The sequence below is a fragment of the Trachurus trachurus genome, assembly GCF_905171665.1.
Source record: "Trachurus trachurus genome assembly, chromosome: 2".
In the NCBI taxonomy this organism is placed as follows: Eukaryota; Metazoa; Chordata; class Actinopteri; order Carangiformes; family Carangidae; genus Trachurus; species Trachurus trachurus.
In genome coordinates, this window is record NC_139914.1 from 14,076,593 (window position 1) to 14,098,584 (window position 21,992).

Below are 21,992 nucleotides of genomic sequence, written 5' to 3' on the forward strand. Positions count from 1 at the left end.
TTCCCAAGAAGTAATTGAAAAGCAGTATAAACCCCCGTGATTTCAGAATAAATTGAGGTCCAAGGTTAAACAGCCCACAACATTAACAGTCCATGCTGCACCCAGACACATCACTGACATACAATAGTGTTTCTCTGTGGTTTGTTCCAGTCATGTGGGAGCGAAGCTGAAATCAATACAATCTTCTCTCCCAGGAGTTCCTCCGTGACTGACTTGGCTCTTTTTCTTTCTGGCCGTCCAGCTCGGCGTCTAATCTATCTCCCACTTTAGTCAAAGAGTGTCCGCTGGCCTTGGAAGTGCTGGGTGTCATGACCCTTTAATACCCCGACTTCGCAAGATGTTTGAGCAGCTTCTTCTCCCGCTAACTTGTAAGTGACATGGCAGCATGTGCTGTTCCGTGCAGAGAGGAGGTAATTTTGCAATGTGCTGCATCGACCTTAACTCTAAACCGGGGCCACTTAAACTTGACACCGGCTTCTGGTTTTTTGTGTGAGTGGCCCGGGTCTCTCCCAGTGCTGAGCCGCTCTGAGTGTTGGAGCGCTGCAGATGGAATGACCTGTCTGTCTCTACCACGGCAATTTCTACTGGAGCTGTGGGAGAGAGCTGCTGCTGCAACTCTGTGATGCTCTAACTATTCTGAGGCAGCGGAAAGCAAAGTGTTCTTTTACACTTTGGGCACCGTGCTGCACTCAGTCTTCAGCCATGATATAACATGTATGTGTTTCTACAACAAGCTAACCCCTTGCCTTTCCATTGCTGTTTGGTCAAGATGATTGCGTTTTCATCATAGGCACTTTTTACTCCTTTCAAGCAGATTTTCACTTGAAATAAGTAGAAAAAATCTGATAGTGGAGCAAGTTTTTCTTCCTTATTACAAGCACAAAAAACATGTTTTCACTGGCAGATTTTTCTACTTATAAGTGAAAATTAGTTTGAAACAAGTGAAAATGATCTAAAAACAAGTTAATTTTTAGATGATAAGTCTTATTTACGTGGAAAGAGATTAGTTTTGACTAGAAATGAGACATTTGGACAAGAAATAAGACAAATATTCTTGGAAAGATGTTGAGTTTTTACAGTGTACTATGAGTATTAGTCAGGGTCTTACACAGAATAAATCAGTCATACAAAGATTAGACTACTGGGTTTTTTTATGGGCCCCACTGGGCGCTGGGCCCCTAGAGTTATCATCACCTTAACGGCCCTGTCCAGTTCTGTTGGGCTGCTGTCAACGAGTCACCTTAGGACTGAGTGGTGAAGGTGTTAATTCTAGTTGGCTCCTAATATCAAAAATGTGTATTTTTATGGATATAAAAAAAGTGAAAACATAACACCAGGTCTTGTTTGATAAAGTCTTGCAGCTACTTTGCCCAAATGCGGTTTGTCTGCAAACAAAGATCGTTCTGCTCTCTGCACCTACGTAGCCTGGAGCCTTCGGTCTCAAGCAGAGATGAGATACTACACCCTGGAAAGAGAATTATTTGTTGTATTATTGTGTGGAATGAAAGCTGTAGTATATGTGAGGATGAGTAATTACAGGTTTTGATTGACCTGCCTTTTATTCTATCTAATGGTGATTACTGGTGAACACAGAGGTGTGTGTACTAATGGTTACGAGGCCGCCCCCACAGTGTCTGTAGCTTTGTGTTTGATTTGGAGAATGTAGGACAGAGCCTCCTTGGACACTGCAGCTCTGTGCAGACAGACAGGGCTGGAGGAAGTCATTACACACATTGTAATTAACAGCTGGAGCTGAATTATTATGCTTTCTTTATCTCCAAGAATTCTCATTTTCATGGAGAGTTTAGATACAGGGAGCGGGAAAAATATATTCCACATTAAGTCCTGCCAGAAACACAGGAAGTCTATTTATTAATGAATTAGGGAACACAATAAAAGGCCGACAGTAAAACTCAGCCTCTTTAATAGAACATTTTGAAATGAATTTGGACACTTAAATGATGTTGTTTTTAAAAGAAACGCCAGACATTTTACCAAAGGTCCGAAGAGATATGACACTTATTACATGAATTCGGCAATTAAACACATTTCTGATGCGTGGCCATCAATTTGCATATATTATGTAAAAGAAAGTGGATTCTTGATATAAAAAATAAAAAAAACACAGCGTGAGCAACAGAGAGAGCCGAAAGAGCCCGCGGAAATATTTAGCAAGAGCTTGTGATAAGAATTTGCAGTAGCGGGGAGATTCTGTCTTCAACATTTAACCCTGAGCTGCCAGCTGTCTTATGAGGAACTAGACATCATCCCTTCACATGTGAAGAGAATTTAAGTATAAATATAAAAATATGTTCAGACTTCACAACTGGACCAAAGAGAGTAGCTGTAACATCACTTGAAACAAGTGAAAATGATCTAAAATATCTAAAAACGAGTTCATTTTTAGGTGATGAGTCTTATTTTAAGTGGAAGGAGATTAGTTTTGACTAGAAATTAGACATTTTGACAAGAAATAAGACAAATATTCTTGGAAAGATTTTGAGTTTTTGCAGTGTAACGTGCAGCCTAGGTCTAGTCTGGTTTCACTGCCTGAACCTGGCCCATTTGCAACATGATTGCCAGATGCTGCTTCCACATCTGGATCAATTTTGGCATACATACAAAAATTTTGAATGTCATTCAATATGGAATCGAAACAAAATGGGCCACATTTCGACCAGTCCTTTTTTTTTTTGCTATCTGTGGTTGCAGGAAAAAATATTGCTTCGCTTTTGTACCATTTTACTCAACGTGCTTGAGCTTGGCTGGAAAAATGGTGGGCTCTCCAAACCTTTTGTCTGGCAGTTTCATTTCTCATTCAGTACGACGGCAATAAACTTGGAAGCTGGGTTGTTGCGCGCGGATACATGAGCGGCCGTTCAAGGGCGTCCTCTAACTCCACTGCAGAGAATAGACCGTTAATGTCTTCACTCTGTGTTTTATTCAATACAAGACAGCTCCCCTGAAAACAATATTTACACACTAAAAACAGTTGGGTTAAAAAATAACCCAATTTTAACCCAACTGCTGGTTCAGATAAGGACAAACCCCTTTTTTGGGTTATTTTAACCCAACAGTTTGGGTTATTCTTTTTGACCCAACTTTTGGGTTGAATATTCAACTGTTTCATTTGGGTTAAATTCATAGCCTATAACCCTGAAAATTGGTTACACTCTGGAAAAATAACCCCAAATTTTAACTCAACACCAATAACTCAGAAATTGGGTTACAGAAATAACCCAACATTTTTTAGTGTGAAGTGTATACGCATGGTCAAATGACAAGATGTGCAGATTTCTCCCCAAAAATGGCTAATTATAAATTAACCATATCTGTTCTGGATCTGGTTCAAATAAGGACAAACCCCTTTTTTGGGTTAATTTTAACCCAACAGTTTGGGTTATTCTTTTTGACCCAACTTTTGGGTTGAATATTCAACTGTTTCACTGAAATTACTTGAACAACCCAGGAATTGGGTTAAATGCATAGCCTACAACCCTGAAAATGGGTTACATTCTGGAAAAATAACCCAAAAATTTAACTCAACACCAATAACTCAGAAATTGGGTTACAGAAATAACCCAACATTTCTTAGTGTGTACACATTTGCTAAACCAACAGTCAGGTGTAATCACTTAAAGCCTTTAATGAGCTTTTCCTGGTTGCTTGTATCAATTCCGCCTACGCACAGGTACGGCGCTCCGCGGAGACACAAGCGATGGAGTTCAGTCAGCGGTGTGTGTTGAACAGAAGTCTGTGGGCCGTCGTCGCTGCTGCCAGCCCAGTGGCATCCGATCCCGGTGACAAGTTCACTCTGCCTGCTCTGTTTCACCTTGTTTACTGCGGGAAAATAATTCCGTCTGCCAAAAGCCTGGAGAGACTGATGCCATCATATTTACACAAACGGGAGCTCCTGTTTTCCTATTTCGGCACAGCGTGTCACATGTCAGGGCTGCCTTTCAGTGTCAATAGAGTGACACGGAGGGGAAGAAAGTGCCAGCGGTTACAGGATTTCCTATTGAGAGGGAGACAGCAACACTGCAGATGGGACAAGTTAGTCCAACCCAGAAAACAGACAAGTTTCTAGACGGATGTTGTTGTTATTTCTGTAAACTAGGACTATGCTTGTCTAGTATAAAAAGGTAGATGTCCATGTCTTTTGTGAGTATAAAACACGTCTAGATTCCATCTTAATACTGTGATGAAGTGAAATGCATACAGTCTGTAGTCAGAAAGCCTTAAGAAAAAGCAGTAAGGACTTCCTGAACTTTGTGATGTCACAACAACACATCAACGTAGACCCACTATCCAACCTTTGTCTTCATATGAATAGGTGAATTTCATATACATAAAGTTAAAATGTCCGAGGCAACCTCTTATTCCCATTATTCTTAATTTAATTCAAAATGGTGACACTTTAGATTAGGGAACACATATTCACCATTAACTAGGTGCTTATTAATATGCATATACATAGCTTATAGCTCCTTATTAGTAATTATTAAGCACGTATTAACACCTTATTCTACCTCTATTACACCATGAATTAAGATTTTTCCCGATATTAACTCCTAATTATCGCTTATGAATAAGGGATAATTAGGAGTTAATATCAGGAAAAATCTTAATTCATGGTGTAATAGAGGTAGAATAAGGCTACGTAGAATAAGGTGTTAATACGTGCTTATTACTAATAAGGAGCTAGTAAGCTACGTATATGCATATTAAAGCAGAAGTGAGTGATATATTTGTGTTAATATAAGTCTTAAATAGTTGTATCTTCCAACAGCAATCACTTACATAGAGTGTTTGGTCTGAAACACGGGTCTGTCAGTCACTCTGCTCTGCTCTGAGCCGAAGAGAAAACATTTATCGTATCCTACAGTTTTTATCCAATGAGGAGAGAGAACGGCATGCAGGGCTGTGTGTGCAGCCAAGGAACGCCGTGAATGTGGTGACGTAGCGACGAGGACTGTTATGGTGCGTTCAAGGAAACTCGTATTTTTCCGACCGTGAAGTGGTACCAGTTCGATCTGGTACGAGTTCACCGGTCAGAAGTTACGAGTGGCCGTTATAGTGACTTTCACCGGTAAAACAGGTCGGAGAAACACGAGTGGGTTGCCTGGAACGCTACAAAGTCGTAAGTTGTGACTTGAAGCTGTAATTTACGATTTCAAAAGCCTGCCTGGAACGCAGCATTAGCGAAAACGACCGGACCACTTACTTCTGCTTTAATAAGCAACTAGTTAATGGTGAATATGTGTTCCCTAATCCAAAAATATATTTTGAGTCTCTGTCAAATGTTGAACCCAACAAAAAATGCGTATCAGCTATTTAATTTTATTCAAATTACATTCAGTGAAGTTGTCTGTCATTTTAATTTGCCCAATTCTATATTATTTATCTAAATAATTTGATAATCTTTGTCCTTATATCATTTCTATTCAATGTGTGCCTTCGTCGTGTCTTGGAATGTCTGTCTTTGTTCTTTTGCTCTTTTTTCACTTGTTCATACCATGTGATTATGTATTATCTTATGATAAATAAAGTTTAAAAAAAAAATCCAACCTTTGCAGGATTTGCTTCATCTGTTTTTTTTAAAATCCAGATCCAAAAGTACTGTCAACTGTAGCCTATCTATCAAAATAAAACACTTTAAAAGTGTCAAATATGGGGCTTTAAATTTGGTAAGTGGAAACTCATGATTTCCAAAGGACCTATAGAGTTGGACAGCTGTGGATTGCGTCGTTAAAGCGCACAACTAATGTGATTTGTTGCATTTTGACCCCCTTCAGAGGGTTTGTGATGCTCACATCAACATAACCAGGAGAATTCTCTCTCTTCAGTAGCTGACGATGCGAAATGATGATGATGGAGAGCAGTACATCACACCAACAGAATGTATTAACACATTTTCTAAAGGTCACTTAGTGTGTGAACACTTATGTTGAGTAATGCATGAAACTGTGAAAGCTAGAGAACACTGTGCTCACTGTATACTGCAAACAGAGAAAAACACAGAGTCGTATCGCCTGGGAACAGGGCCGGAGAAAGGTGATGATAACTCTAGGGGCCCAGCGCCCAGTGGGGCCCATAAAAACCCCAGTAGTCTAATCTTTCTATGACTGATTTATTCTGCATAAGACCCTGACTACTCATAGTACACTGTAAAAACTCAACATCTTTCCAAGAATATTTGTCTTATTTCTTGTCCAAATGTCAAAGCTAATCTCTTTCCACTTAAAGGGACAACGAGGAGTTTTGGAAAAGCGAAGCGTTTTCACACTACATTTATGAGCCTCCGCGCGCACCGTACATTTCTTTGACCGGGCGCAAGACGGACTCATGTTTTCATTCATCAATAATTAAAGTCAGAGGTTCAAAGAGGTTCACATACCACCGTAGTTCCGACCATAAACGGCGATGCGGCTGCGTTATTCTCATGATTCGCAACGAAGGAAACGCTGGTCGGCTCGACCAGCACTTCCGCCACCACTAATAATAACAAAATAACGATAGAGACAGAACGATATATTTATCGAAAATGGGCCCATTAACAAGTGTGGGTAGCGGAGATTCATCCACATTAACGTGAGACTTTTTTATAACCGAATAGAAACTCCTCGTTGTCCCTTTAAAATAAGTCTCATAACCTAAAAATGTACTTGTTTTTAGATCATTTTTAGATTTTTTCTACTTATTCCAAGTGAAAATATGCTTGAAAGGAGTAAAAAGTGTCTAAAAACAAGCTACTTTTAATATGATGAGTCTTATTTTAAGTATAATGAGATTTGTTTTGACTAGAAATTACATTTTGACTATAAATAGGACAAATATTCTTGGTAAGATACTTGAGTTTTTGCAGTGTAATGCTGCATTAGCATCAAAACAAAGAAGGCTAAATAAAAAATGATAAGAAAAAAAAACTGGAAACGTTAGGGGGAGGGGCCCACTTTAGTATTCTTTAAGGAGGACCCAGAATTCCTAGCAACGGCCCTGCCTGGGAAGAGGCTGTCTCTATAATCCTGAACATATACATTAAAATCCTCGGCCTATAGCTGCGTTTTCTCATTCCGTCAGGCACCGGCTTTTGTCAAATGCCAAGCGAGAGAGCGAGAGAGAGAGAGATAGAGATAGACACGGCGGGATCGTAAAGCCCTGGCATCCCACGTGAAAACCTGAGGCTTTGTGCGAGGCCTGCTGAGGGGCACCGGCATCCACCCTCTGAACCAATCCCCGGAGACCGAGCCCAAACATGCGAGAGCCGCGGCTCATCCCTCATTATTGATACGCAGAAGAACCCCGCAGGCCTTCTATTCACGCTGCCCTGTGATTCCTCACTGTCAGTTTTTCTTTATGTCTGCTATTTGCATGATCCACCGGGGACGCTGAGGCCTGAAGGGGAAAACATGAGCGTCGCACTTGTCTTTCTGCTGCTTGAATATCAAACTGCTGCGTCTCTCTCTCTCTGTGTGTGTGTGTGTACTGTAGTGAGGAACAATGAGGGGAAGATTATAACGCGGCGAGTGGAAGTTCATGTTGGAATTGAGGTAATTAAGAGAGGCCGACGACGGTGTAGTTTGCATAAATTAAAGCTTCGATCATCGATTATTATTATGTTGAGTAATGCATGAAACTGTGAAAGCTAGAGAACTCTGTGCTCACTGTATACTGGGAACAGGGCCGGAGAAAGGTGATGATAATTCTGGGGGCCCAGCGCCCAGTGGGGCCCATAAAAAAACCCCAGTAGTCTAATCTTTATATGACTGATTTATTCTGCGTAAGACCCTGACTAATACTCATAGTACACTGTAAAAACTCAACATCTTTCCAAGAATATTTGTCTTATTTCTTGTCCAAATGTCTCATTTCTAGTCAAAACTAATCTCTTTCCACTTAAAATAAGACTCATTACCTAAAAATTAACTTGTTTTTAGATCATTTCCACTTGTTTCAAACAAATTTTCACTTGAAATAAGTAGAAAAATCTGCCAGTGAAAGCATGTTTTTTGTGCTTGTAATAAGGAAGAAAAACTTGCTCCACTATCAGATTTTTTCTACTTATCCAAGTGAAAATCTGCTTGAAAGAAGTAAAAAGTATCAAAAAACAAGCTACTTTTAATATGATGAGTCTTATTTTAAGTAGAATGAGATTTGTTTTGACTAGAAATGACATTTTGACTAGAAATAAGACAAATATTCTTGCTAAGATACTTGAGTTTTTGCAGTGTAATGCTGCATTAGCGTCAAAACAAAGTAGGCTAAATAAAAAATGATAATACATACGTAGTCTAAGAAAAAAAACTGGAAAAGTTAGGGGGGAGGGGCCCACTTTAGTATTCTTTAAGGGGCCCAGAATTCCTAGCAACGGCCCTGGAACTGGAACTGATTGATCAAAATAAGTTCACATGAGCGTCGCACTTGTCTTTCTGCTGCTTGAATATCAAACTGCGTCACTCTCTGTGTGTGTGTGTGTGTGCAGCGCGGAACAATGAGGGGAAGATTATAACGCGGCGAGTGGAAGTTCATGTTGGAATTGAGGTAATTAAGAGAGGCCGACGGTGTAGTTTGCATAAATTAAAGCTTCGATCATCGCTCGTTGGGATTTGTCTGCGTTCGGTGGGAGGGAAGGAAGGAAAAAACTTCCTCGGCAGCGTTTTTTGACAAGGCCTCGAAATCAAAGCGCGGCAACGATTACTAAAACATCAATAATAGTTTAAAGAGCACATTCCCTCCGCTAATTAGCATGCTAGTGTCACCTTTTCTCCGACTCAATAACGTGACTGTGTGCATACAGATCATGTGTGGGAGTGCAGCTCTCTGCTAATGAGAGCATGCCGTACCGCAATTAAAATCTCTAGATCTGTTCGCAAGCCCCAGTCCATACATAATTGTATATCATCACAACGCACGGTTGATTAAAACTGTGACCGCGGTGGTTAATGTGTCATTACAGTTGAACCGAACGCCGCTGAGTGTGACCTTGTTGACCATCCAGGCAGCGCAGAGCACAAAGTTAATGTGGAATTAATTGAATAAGGGTAATGGGCAAATATGTATGTTCAGGCTTTTCACATTTATCTGTAATGTGCCCGATCAAAGTTTTTTTTTTCTCGTGTAGGAAGTGTTAGATTTAAATTAACAGTCATTAAAAGTGCAGGGTGTTGCTATTGGAGACGGAGATTATACTTGTAGAAAAACACATGGAAGTTGAAAATCGCACATGCTAGATTTAAAGGACCCGTGTTACATTTTTTCAAAATGTCAAATATTGATCTATATTAAGATGTATTCACAGGGCCGTTGCTAGGAATTCTGGGGCCCCTGAAAGAATACTAAAGTGGGCCCCTGACTTTTCCACTTTTTTTCGTACACTACGTATGTTTTATCATTTTTTATTTAGCCTACTTTCTTTTGATGCTAATGCAGCATTACTATGAGTATTAGTGAGGGTCTAAACAGAATAAATCAGTCATACAAATATTAGACTACTGGGGTTTTTTATGGGCCCTACTGGGCGCTGGGCCCCTAGAGTTATCATCACCTTTCTCCCCTATACAACGGCTCTGTGTATTCATATTCATTTATTTAGATTTTACATATCATACCAGGTCAAAGGGACAGTTAACGTATACAAGATTTCACGTAAACACTCCTGCAAGGCCAGTCCAGGTTTGTTGTGACATCACAACGTCCAGGAAGTCCATAACTGAAATTCAAATGGGGTCACCTGAAATGTCTAGTGATTGATAAAAAAAAAATACTGATGAAAATATATATATATATATATATATATATATATATATATATATATATATATATATATATATATATATTACTTTTATTTCTTTAAACATTTTGATTTTATTCTGTTCTCTATAGATCACTTTATTATATTATATTTATCTACATTTTATATTGATACAGTACTTAATCAAAATATTTTCAAAATAGCTTTTACATTTGGGCTAAAGCCCCTTTTATTTTTTTATTTTTTTTAATGAGCATCAACAATATGGTACTGTACATAGATACACATACAGAAGAATCACAAGGCTCCTCTTTATATAATATAATAACCCCCCCCCCCCCATGAACATGATGGACACCAGTCCAGAAAAAAAAACAGTTATTAATTAATTATTATTCTTTTTTAAATTATGATTAAAAACACCACACACAATCTTAAACAACTGTATTCTATACTTTCACTTTCTCGAATATAAATCAATTTCAAGTTAAATGCAGCTTATAACAATATCTGAGCTGGGGCATCTTGATTGACGGCCAGAATCAAAAATTTGTGATATCAAAATGGGGTCACAAGCCAAAAAAGGTTGGGAACCACTGCCAAGGCTTTTTTTAAGGCTCAGTTTCTGACTACATGCTGTGCATTCCCCTTTGATGCTTTAATCATCACAGTATTACACTTTTTAACAATTGTTAAAAGAGATTTCCTGAATCCCTTTATTGAATCTCTCAGTACAGTCACAAAATCTCTGATTCTTTTTGCAAAATCGAGCCATCGCCTCAAAATAGTTTTATCTGCACTGAACACCGAACATTGTTTTCAGATCTTGCACTGAGCGGTCAAAATAGAAACACTACACATACACAGTGTATTTATGGGGTCTCTCCATGGCATCTAATTCAAACGTTCTCTGCATGTAGACAGACATAGTTTTGTAAGTGCTTCAGAGAGACAGGCCTATGCTGTGAAGTACAATATATAAGATAAGATAATCCTTTGTTCGTCCCACAGTGGAGAAATGTACAAGGTTGCAGCAGCAGACAACAGTAATAGCAGCAAAAGAAAGCAGTTTGTAATAGAGGATGATTAATGAATAATAAGTATAAGGGGAAAAAATGCATTCTTCACTTGCATACCGTACACTCACTGTATGTAATGTGATGCTATTGAACTACGTGTAATGTAATGTTTTGAAATATACAGTATACAGTTGTACTATACACACTAAAATGTTCAGCTTACTTAAAGGGATACACCAACATTTTTTTTTTCACGTGTCTTGCCTCACTCCAGAGTCCATGACCAGCAGATAGACACCATCCTTTCCACTGTGCGTGCAGTAACAAGGGAGATAGAGCCGTATCGCCCGTAATTAGCTTAGCTCAAACACTGGAAGTGTATGGGTAGTGTTAGCCTGCCTCCACCTAAAGTCATCAGAGAAACTCTTCAGCAACTCTAAACGGATCGATCTTCGTCTCAGAGCTACAAAACTCTCCGGTAAGGCATCTTGAGCGGTCAAATGCCGCTAACGGGACGAGATCGGTCAAAACGGAGGGTTCAAGCAAAGACGCTTTATTTTGGTTCAAGCTAGCTACATCGAGGGTAGGTTAGCTTCCTATTTCAAAGTAAAAGCACAAATTCTATCGTCATGGTTTTCTGTATGTAAAGGGCAACATGTGTTTTATTTTGTGAAAGTAACAGGAAGTGCGTTGGTCACAACAGCTAGCTTGAGTAGCGCCAAATTTGTCAGAACAAAATAGTAAACATCTGGTATTTAGACAAATTAACGACACACTGCTGATCTAAACGGCTACTTTCTCACCTAAACATGTTTGAAATGTCGATAAAGTGATATATTTACAGAGTTTAGAGCTAAAATGAAATCAGCTTCTGACTGCTGAATTCAGCTCGGGTAGGAGGCAGGCTAACACTACCTATACACTTCCAGTGTTTGAGCTAAGCTAATTACGGCGATACGGCTCTATCTCCCTTGTTACTGCACGCACAGTCGAAAGGATGGTGTCTATCTGCTGGTCATGGACTCGGGAGTGAGGCAAGACACGAAAAAAAATGTTGCCGTATCCCTTTAAGTTTACTTTAAATCTAGTTGAATTCACTTAATTTTGTGAAGTTATTCAAATTTAAAAATAGCAAGCATAATAAACTTGATAAAACAGTACAGTAAAACACGGTATAGACCCTTTCAGAGAGTATAAACAAAGACAGGTGTGGCTCATTAGAAAAAGCTCTGGTACACTAAATTGAATGGAGCCTTAATTAGTATCCTTGGTAACACCTGTATTTGTTTATACTCTCTGAAACGGTCTATACCTCCCCGAACTGGCTTATACTGGTTCAAAAACAGCTGTGATTCATTTTGAGTCATTGTGTTCAACAGATGACACATGTTTTATTTGTTTTTATGTTTTACCACTTGTTACCATTATGCATCACAATTGCATCACAGTAACAACTGAGTTTTATTGCATGAGAATGTGTTTAGAGGTGAGATCTGCAAATAGGTGAACATTGTTTATGGTGTTGTCAAAAAGATTCAGTAAATGAGATTAGACAACTGTGCAACTGATTCACACAATAGAAATTTGTGTTTTAGTTATTCAGAAAAATGTGATATGGAATCTATAGACAGTTGTATCCACCTTTGGACAATGGGGACCTTTAAAGTCTGGAATAGTTTCTGAGCATACCCCTGAAAAAGTTCAATCATGCTCAAATTTTACAACTTATATCATCATCTTTGTTGCTGCCATTCACTGTTTCACAAACTGTGTATCCTCTTCCTGGCCTCTGTTGGTGCATTGCAGTGTTTCTTGGTGTGAAACCACTGGTACACATTTTTCAGAGGAAGGTTAAGACCTTCCAGTGGTCCTGAATGTTTCCAGTATCAACAGGAAAAATAAAAATTGACGGAAGTCCAGCTTTACTCGATCTGTGCACGGAGCCGCGGGTTCAAGGTTCTTGTGGTCAGAGATGATCAAACTCCATTAGAGATTGGAGGAAACTGCTCTCGCCACAATCAAAAACACACCTCCCACCTTCCAATCAGAAAGCCTGGAGCTTTTTATCTCGCATCTGAGATCAGCGGCTCGACACTCCTCCTCCTGGACCTCCTCAAAGAGATAGGCATCTAAAACCGTCTGTTTTATCTGCAGCCGCTGTTAATGTGGCTCATTACTCCCCCAGACCGGCTTTTAGCTGTAGGGGTTTGGGGGGGGGGGGTAGGACATCCTTCAGATCCTGCAGCTCAAACCTCCGCTTCTTCCTGTGGACGACGTCAGCAGAGGTGTGAGTTTTCAGAGCTGGCGAGAGGATTTGTCAGACGTTGAGACTCTGGTTTGCATCAACACCTGGGAGCTGCTTTTAACCCTCCTGTTGTCATCCTGGGTCAAGGAAGGAAGGAAGGAAGGACAAAGGGAAAGATGGGAGGAAAGAAGGAAGGGGAAAAAGGAAGGGAAAGATAGAAGAAAGGAGGAAAGGAACAGATTGGGTCAAAAAGTTAGGAAGAAGTAAGGATGAAGGGAAGGAAGGGAGGGGGAAAGGATTGTGGAAAGAAGGAAGGGAAAAAGGAAGGAAAGAAGGAAAGATGGAGGGAGGGAACAGATTCGTTCAAGGAAGGAAGAAAGAAGGAAGGAAGGAAGGAAGGAAGGAAGGAAGGAAGGAAGGAAGGAAGGAAGGGAAAAAGGATTGTGGAAAGAAGGAAGGGGAAAGGGAAGGAAAGAAAGACGGAGGAAGGGAAAAGATTTGTTCAAGGAAGGAAGAAGGGAAAGAAGGAAGGGAAAAGGAAAGGAAAGAAAGATGGAGGGATATAGAACAGATCAGGTCAATTAGATCAAAAGAGGAAGGAACAAGAAGTAAGGACGAAGGGAATGAAGGAAAGAAGGAAGGGAAAAAGGATTGTGGAAAGAAGGAAGGGAAGAAGGAAGGATGGAGGAAGGGGACAGATTAGGTCAATTTGACCCAGAAGGAAAACAGGAGAGTTCTAATTGTTTAAGTGGCAAAATATCAGCTAATATCAGTCAAATATCCACCAGAGTCGAATCAAATGTCTTGAAAAACCAGATTACATTGATGACCAAAGGCTTCTTCAAACGTCCGACCATCCAACTGGAGGATCCTTCGGGGCTCGACCTCTCCTAATATTCATCGCACACCCGTGATAAATCACTTTTCCACAAGACAATAAGGCGGACCGCACAAATAAAGCAGCAGCTGAAGACAAAACGGGATATCCTCCAAAGACCGGACCATGTTATTTTGGTTTGACCTTTGAGGTCGTTGCGGTCTTTGGGGGTTATGTATTCGTCGATGCGTCCTCTTGCAGGAATCAGGATGTTGCTATTATGATTTTCATTCTCATTCCCCGTACATCACCGACAATGCGCCCCGACCGCTGACAGTTTGATTGGGTTGCTAGAAGTGGTTGTAAAGGTAATATATATTTTATTTCCAGAGGATTTTGTTTCTAAGCCCTGTGGATGGACCAGGTACTCCTGGAACCGACGGATGCTTGGCAATCCCTTGAGCCGGGTTTTGATTTCAACTGATTTAAGATACCAAATAGACGCTGACAAAATCTAAGCCAAAATACTTTAAGGGATGATAGTTTTTATTCATTGAACACCACAGAGGAGTCCTTTCAGATACACTGTCCTTCTCTACCCCTCAGCTCCTGTTCTCAAACTTGAAAAGCAATCAAACATCAGCTGGCGTTAAAGAGTTTAAATTGGTATCCTGGTCAAGATGAGGCTTCAAAACACATGAAACGCAGCGAAGAGTCAAACAGATTTTAGAAATATTGAGGTCAAGAGTTCAAGTCCCCTTTAAACAGACCCCGAGGAGTTTTCTTTTGGTTATAAAAGAGTCTTATATTAATGTGGATGAATCTACGTTACCACTTGTTAATGGATCCATTTTCCATAAAGATATCGTTTTGTCTTTATAGTTATTTTGATATTATATGATAGTACTACTTTCGGTTTTCCCGGACGCTGCCCGGCGGGTCATGGGAATAACGCCGCCGAATCGCCGTTTATGGTCGGAACTACGACGGTATCTGATCGTCTTCCAACCTCCGACTTTCATTCTCGATTTGAAAACATTCTTGGCAAATGTTTTCGCTTTCGTCCGTCTTGCGCCGGTCCAAGAATTTCACCGTGCTCGCTGAGGCTCATGGGAAATGTAGTGAAAACACTGCGCTTTCCAAAACTCCTCGTTGTCCCTTTAAGCATCTTACGATCTTTTATCCATGGTCCTGATCACCAAACCTTAAAGGATAATTACCATTTTTTACAATCTGGACCTTATTTCTAGCATAAAATACGATTATTCAGAGGGGAATAACACTAGCATATCATAACAAAACATTGGTGAAATGAACAAGTTTGGCGGCGGATAATGTGTTATTTAGGACACCAAAGTTATCTGGGTGAGTAAATTATTGTATTTTATGCTAGAAATAAGGTCCAGATTGTAAAAAAAAAACACTTATTATCCTTTAAGAAACCTTAAGGGGGTCCTTTTTTAGACCCTTCCATCTTTCACAGCTGTCTATTCTAAATGTGTTTTCTCCAGACCCAGGCAGACGTCACTGCACACTAAAAAATGTTGGGTTATTTCTGTAACCCAATTTCCGAGTTATTGGTGTTGAGTTAAATTTCTGGGTTATTTTTCCAGAGTGTAACCCATTTTCAGGGTTATAGGCTATGAATTCAACCTAATTCCTGGGTTGTTCAAGTAATTGGGTTATTTTTTCAGTGAAACAGTTGAATATTCAACCCAAAAGTTGGGTCAAAAAGAATAACCCAACCTGTTGGGTTAAAATAACCCAAAAAAATGGGTTCCTCCTTATCTGAACCAGCAGTTGGGTTAAATTTGGGTTATTTTTTTTAACCCAACTGTTTTTAGTGTGTGTGATGGTCGGACTTGACAAAGCTCCAGAACTACAGATGACATTACAGCTGGAGCATCCCATCATATTTCTCTCAGTGCATATGCATCAGCCTGATGAATGAATCAGTCCGATCTGATGAGGGTCAGACACCCTTCTGTCTTCTGACTCTCCGGTGTTATACCAGAGGAAGTCTGAAATTGGGGGGGGGGGGGGATCGCACCTGAGAGTGTAAAAGCCTTTTTCACACCACAGCGCACAACAAATAGTCGCTCACACATGTGTGCGCCTGAACGGACAGCTAACCAGAACGCTCGCCACCGGCGCCCGGCAGCAAACAGCTGGAACACACTTTATCACACCACGCACATCCTCCGACCTTTACACTTTACACTGTATTATGGTTCATAACTCGTAATGGAGACCTGTGGGAATAGAGTCTACACCCCCTACCCAAAAAAAAAGAGGAAGGAAGAAGTAAGGACGAAGGGAAGGAAGGGAGGGAAAAAGGACTGTGGAAAGAAGGAAGGGAAAAGGGAAGGAAAATAAGATGGAGGAAGGGAACAGATTCATTCAAGGGAAGGAAGAAAGAAGGAAGGAAGGGAAAAGGAATGCAAAGATAGAAGGAGGGAGGGAACAGATTCGTTCAAGGAAGAAAGAAGGAAGGACGAAGGGAAGGAAGGGAGGGAAAAAGGATTGTGGAAAGAAGGAAGGAGCAAACAGCTGGAACACACTTTATCACACCACGCACATCCTCCGACCTTTACACTTTACACTGTGTTATGGTTCATAACTCGTAATGGAGACCTGTGGGAATAGAGTCTACACCCCCTACCCAAAAAAAAAAAAAGAGGAAGTGGTTGCTCTGCCCCCAGGAGGAAGTGTTATTACTTTTGCTAAGTCATGAATAATGGATCAAGTTGCTGTATAATCCCTGGGTGATAACTACGCTGATCAGCGCGGAGGGAAAAACGGCTGAAAATAGACAGAAGGAAGGAAACAAAAAAAAGAAAAGAAGGATGACCTCTTTTACCGGAGCATAAGCACAATGCAGCTGCGACCGCCCTGTTACACACACACACACACACAACATCTATTTTGCCGTTTGCAAAATCCATCCACCTTGACAAGGTGTGCTCATGGGGTCCGGCCGGGAGATGTGGGGGGATTGCTATAGCAACAGCGACCATGGGATATTTTATGTCGGCTGCCAAATCTGCCTCCTATCTACTGCAAAGATGGATATCGGTAACATCTCTTAGGTAAGTGATTGTATTACAGCGGCTGACGGGACTAAAGCACATCTATTTCAGAGCAAGGTTCTTTGGATTGTGTTAGAGAGCTGAATAACAAGAAGAACCCAAGGAGCCGCAGCTGCAGAGCAACTGCTCCCCCACATGGCAGCAGGCGGTACTGCACGGCTCAAACACAGTCAAATCTCAGCATATTGTCTGAATCTACCTCCAAGGAGGAAGTAGCAGCCGTTCGTTGCAACCATGGCTGAACGGATGAGGATGGAAAAGCCTCGAGCTGTGTTGAAAAGGCCTCGCGCTTCAACATAAGTGTTGGGACAATGTCTCTACAGCTGCTGCACTGAGAGACGCTGCAAATAACAAAGTCAGGTTGTGTTTACTTTCTTTCCACTGCTGGTTTAGAGAGAGATTTCTTTGAAAGGCTAGAATTTGTTCTTCTAAAATTCTAAATTTGAAATAAATGTGCCTAAAAAAGAAAAAAAAAGGCACAAATGAGGCCTTAATGGGTGAATTCATCAGTCAGATTGTTTTAACCTTCCTGTTGTCCTCCTGGGTCAAGGAAGGAAGGAGGACGGAGGGAAAGAAGGAAGGAAGGAAGGGAAAGATGGGAGGTAAGAAGGAAGGGAGAGATGGAGGAAAGATAGATGGAGGGGGGGCAGATTGGGTCAAAAAGGAAGGAAGAAGTAAGGACAAAGGGAAAGAAGGAATGGAAAAGGAAGATGGAGGGAGGGAATAGACCAGGTCAACTGGATCAAAAGAGGAAGGAAGAAGAAGGAAGGACGAAGGGAAAGAAGAAAGAACGAAGGGAAAGAAGGAAGGAAGGAAGGACAAAGGGAACGATGGGAGGAAAGAAGGAAGGGAAAAAGGAAGGAAAGATAGATGGAGGGAGGGAACCGATTGGGTCAAAAAAGAAGGAAGAAGTAAGGCCGAAGGGAAGGAAGGGGGGGAGGCAAAAAGGATTGTGGAAAGAAGGAAGGGGAAAAGGAAGGAAAGAAAGATGGAGGGAGGGAACAGATTAGGTCAAGGAAGGAAGCAGAAGGATGGATGGAGGGAAAGAAGGGAGGAAAGAAGGAAAGGAAAAAAGATTGTGGAAAGAAGGAAGGGAGAAAGGAAGGAAAGAGGGAAGGATGGAGGAAGGGAACAGAAGGACAACAGGAGAGTTAATTGAAAAGCATGAACCCATTAAAATACTGTATGATGACTGCTGATCAATTATATATATAGGCTAGCATATTATTACAATGACTGTAATAAGGTACAGGAATAACTAATGAACACAGCCAGACGTCATGCTAACAAGTTGTGATTCACTTTAAGCTATTGTTATCTAGCATTCAAGCTAGCGAGCTAATTTTAGCTGCAACTAGCCATGTAGCTAGCAATCTGCAAACAAAACATTCAGGTAGTAGCTTCTTCTTTTTTTGCTGACACCTAACTGTTGACAAATTTCCCTCCAATATCCACCAACTGCTCCCTATGTTGCCCATGGCAACTACTAAGAGTCGCTAGTGACATTATTAAATTATTGCATATAATAATATACTCTAGGCAAATACATAGCTACAATATATTAAATCCAATAAATCATAGCAAACTTGACATTCTAGTGACATTTCCTAGAATTTTTAATTCCCTATATTTTTTGATAGGCAGTGAACATCACATGTTTATGTTTATGTTAATGCTAATGCTTGAAGTTTAACAGACATTCAACTTGTAGCTAACAAATGTGTCTGGCTGTGTATTGACCTGCACATCCACCACGCTGTTGTATAATTATGTAACATTACGACACATGAAGCAAATACTCAGAACTACTTGCTTTTGAAATCACTCCGCCTATAGCAGCCGTGTCTGGGATGTAGTTCCAGCTACACATTTGCCTCATAAACAACTCTGTCTCGTAATGTTACATTATTATTTCATAGCGTGGTGAATGTGCATTTGGATTGTATATTTAGTTTGATGAGGGAAACGTTGAAATACGGTGCGCCTCAACAAGTAAAGGTAATTAACCTACTGCTTGCATATGGGGATTATGGCAACAGGCGAATTTGCCAAAATGTTGAAATACCCCTTTAATTTAAAATCTTGATATGTAGTTCTATGCCAAAGCAGGGTAGCAGCCCCCCGCTGCGAGAGGAGCCGGTGTAATCTCCACTAAGGCTCTCCAGGGCCGTTAGCAGTCTCTAATTAACTCAGTCTCGTCTTCTGACTCATCCAAAAATACTTGTCTAGAAATGCAAACACCAGGTCGGAGCAACTGCAACTGCAACTGGCCTCGGAGGCACCACCTCTCATCACTCGCTCTGTCTTTTTTTTCCTTCTTCCTTCTAAGTGGTGAAAGCAGAATTAAGTTGTCTCCAATTTTACAGTTTCTACTCTGGGAAAAAAAAAACGAAGCGCGCTGCTGACACTTTTGTTCTCGAGTTTAAACGCGGTGAGTGGCAGCTAATTAGAGAGCAAATTGTCCCGTTGGAAACACAGAATATGTCACAAATTGTTCTGCTGTTAACAACAAGGTTTTCATTTCAGGTCAGAGTGGAGGGAAAAACTCAAACACACACGCTGCAGAAATGGTAATATATCAACTGGCAGAGTAAAACAAAATCATGTCAAGCCAAAATGCCACTTTTTAAGGAAAACTACAACACTGAGTGGCGGTTTGACTTTTACGGAACGGTGACCTAACCTTTTCAGGTCGGATTCTCCGGGGGAATGGGAATATAAGTGAGAGAAAGGGCATCTGCATTCCGCTCGCTCTGACACAGCAATGTCAAAACTCTGTGACGACTCTTGAACTTCATTTAAAAACGCTCTCGTTGGATTGAGCTTCGAGCTGAGGGGCGAAGGACGAGAGACCTCGACAGCGGTGCTCGACTCGTGGTGCGAACATACAGTCGTTCTGTCTCGGTGATTACTGAGGGCACAGCAGCATCATGCAAAATGAAGAAGATACTTAAGATGTGACTCAAGTCAATTTGCTCTTCGGACGACACAAACCAAAACTTTTATATATCAAACTTACATCTAACTAGAAAAAGATAGCATTTTCCTGCAGAAAATGCGTGTGAATGCTGAAAGCAGCTGAACGCCAATGCTGAAGTAATGCTGAATGAGCTGAAGAAACTGTTGAAAGAAAGAAAGAAAGAAAGAAAGAAAGAAAGAAAGAAAGAAAGAAAGAAAGAAAGAAAGAAAGATGAATGAAAGGGACAGAGAGAGGGGTAGTAAGGAAGAAAAAAGTAAAAAAGACAGAGAAAGAAAGAAAGAAAGAAAGAAAGAAAGAAAGAAAGAAAGAAAGAAAGAAAGGGACAGAGAGAGGGGTAGTACGCGGTGCGCTGGCACTCATCCCGTTCCCGTTCTTCCCACCAGGCGAGGGATCACACCCGGGGTCCTGGTGTGGGTGGCGGGGTGGCTGAGCTGGCTTGCCCCCCTGAGGACCGAGCGGTCGCGCCCACAACCCTGGTCATCGGGGACTCGATTGTGAGGCACGTCCGCATGAGGGGGGCGTTCACCATGGCGTTTCCCGGAGCCACCGTTGCGGACATCACCGGGAAAATTCCGGACATCCTGAGCTCCCATCCGCAGACAAGAAGGATTATCATCCACGCAGGGGCAAACGACATCGCCAGGCAACAGTCCGAACTTTTAAAACAAGATTTTATCCACCTTTTTAACTTTGTCTCACAGTCCCAGGTGACTGTTTTTATCTCCGGCCCCACCCCCACCTGCGGCAGAGGGATCGGCAGCTTCAGCAGGCTGCTCAGCCTCAACACCTGGCTTTCCTCTGTCTGCAGCTCACACCAGGTAGGCTTCATCAATAACTTTGACATTTTCTGGCAGCGGCGACATCTTTTTGGGTCGGACGGGCTCCACCTGAACAGGGCAGGTGCCCGCATGCTGGCTGCCAACCTGGCATACGGCACACAGCATGCCAATCACCCCAAACCCGCACCAGCTGCTCTGTCCCCCTCCGATTGATGTCCCCCTGGTCCATGCTCCTACGCACTCAGTTCCACCTTCCACCATACACTCAATACCGGACTTGGACCTCTGCACATCAACACTTCACCCATTCCCGTTATCATTACACACCATCACCACATCAGACACTACCACACCCACTCTGTGAACTTTCACAATCTCAGATCACTCACACAACAATCCACCTCTCCCATCAACAAGCCACCTGTCACCATCAACATGGCACTTTTTAATGTTCGCTCTCTTTTAAACAGAACCTTTTTAATGAATGATGTGATTTTAGACAACAAGTTAGACTGTCTTCTTTTAACTGAGACATGGCTTGGCACTGACGCACCTGCTGTTCTCACTGAGGCTTCCCCAGCAAATTATAATTTTTTATTCTCTACTAGAGAGGGTAGAAGAGGAGGAGGTACAGCATCAATTATAGAGGATTCACTGAACTCAAATGGAGTGTTTTTTAACAGTTATGCATCATTTGAATACCATGCCTTTACTTTTAGCAGTCCTCCAATTCTTGGTGTTACTGTATACAGACCACCCCATTACTCGAGCTCTTTTATCAGTGAATTTTCAGAGCTTTTATCTATTATTCACACCTCTTTTAGCAGGATTTTAATAACTGGTGATTTTAATTTACACGTTGACAACACCTCGGATCCAATATCCAGAGAGTTTTTAAATCTTTTAAGTTGTCTTGATTTTAAGCAGCACGTCGCACAGCCGACTCACAACAGAGGACACACCCTGGACCTGGTCATAACCCATGGCCTGTCCATCGGTGTGTCCTCTGTTGTCGACCTGGCTGTGTCTGACCATTACTGTGTGTTTTTTAGCATCACCAGTTTTAACCGAGAGGAGGCCCCAGTGAGAACAGTGAGGAGGCGCTATCTTACTTCTGAAGTGGCTGCAAATTTTATGGAGATTTTACAGAGCACTCCTGCTGAAATTTTACCTGCACCTTGTGATTTTATTGTTGATAATTTTAACAGTAGACTGAAGTCAACTCTGGACTCAGTAGCTCCACTTTTAACTAAAACAGTAAAAAGAAAACCAACACCCCCGTGGAGAAAAAACAATGAAATCAATGAACTGA

The 21,992-nt window shown here is 41.2% G+C and overlaps 1 protein-coding gene across 1 annotated transcript in view; it reads left to right on the forward strand.

Annotated features, from left to right (window-relative positions):
* Positions 1–241: 241 nt before the first annotated feature.
* pnpla4 (patatin-like phospholipase domain containing 4) overlaps positions 242–21,992 on the forward strand; it is a 47,782-nt gene continuing 26,031 nt past the window's right edge. The window contains exon 1 of the mRNA XM_083989289.1: positions 242–368. The gene's annotated coding sequence lies outside the window, so the exon portion shown is untranslated. The remainder of the gene's footprint in view (positions 369–21,992) is intronic.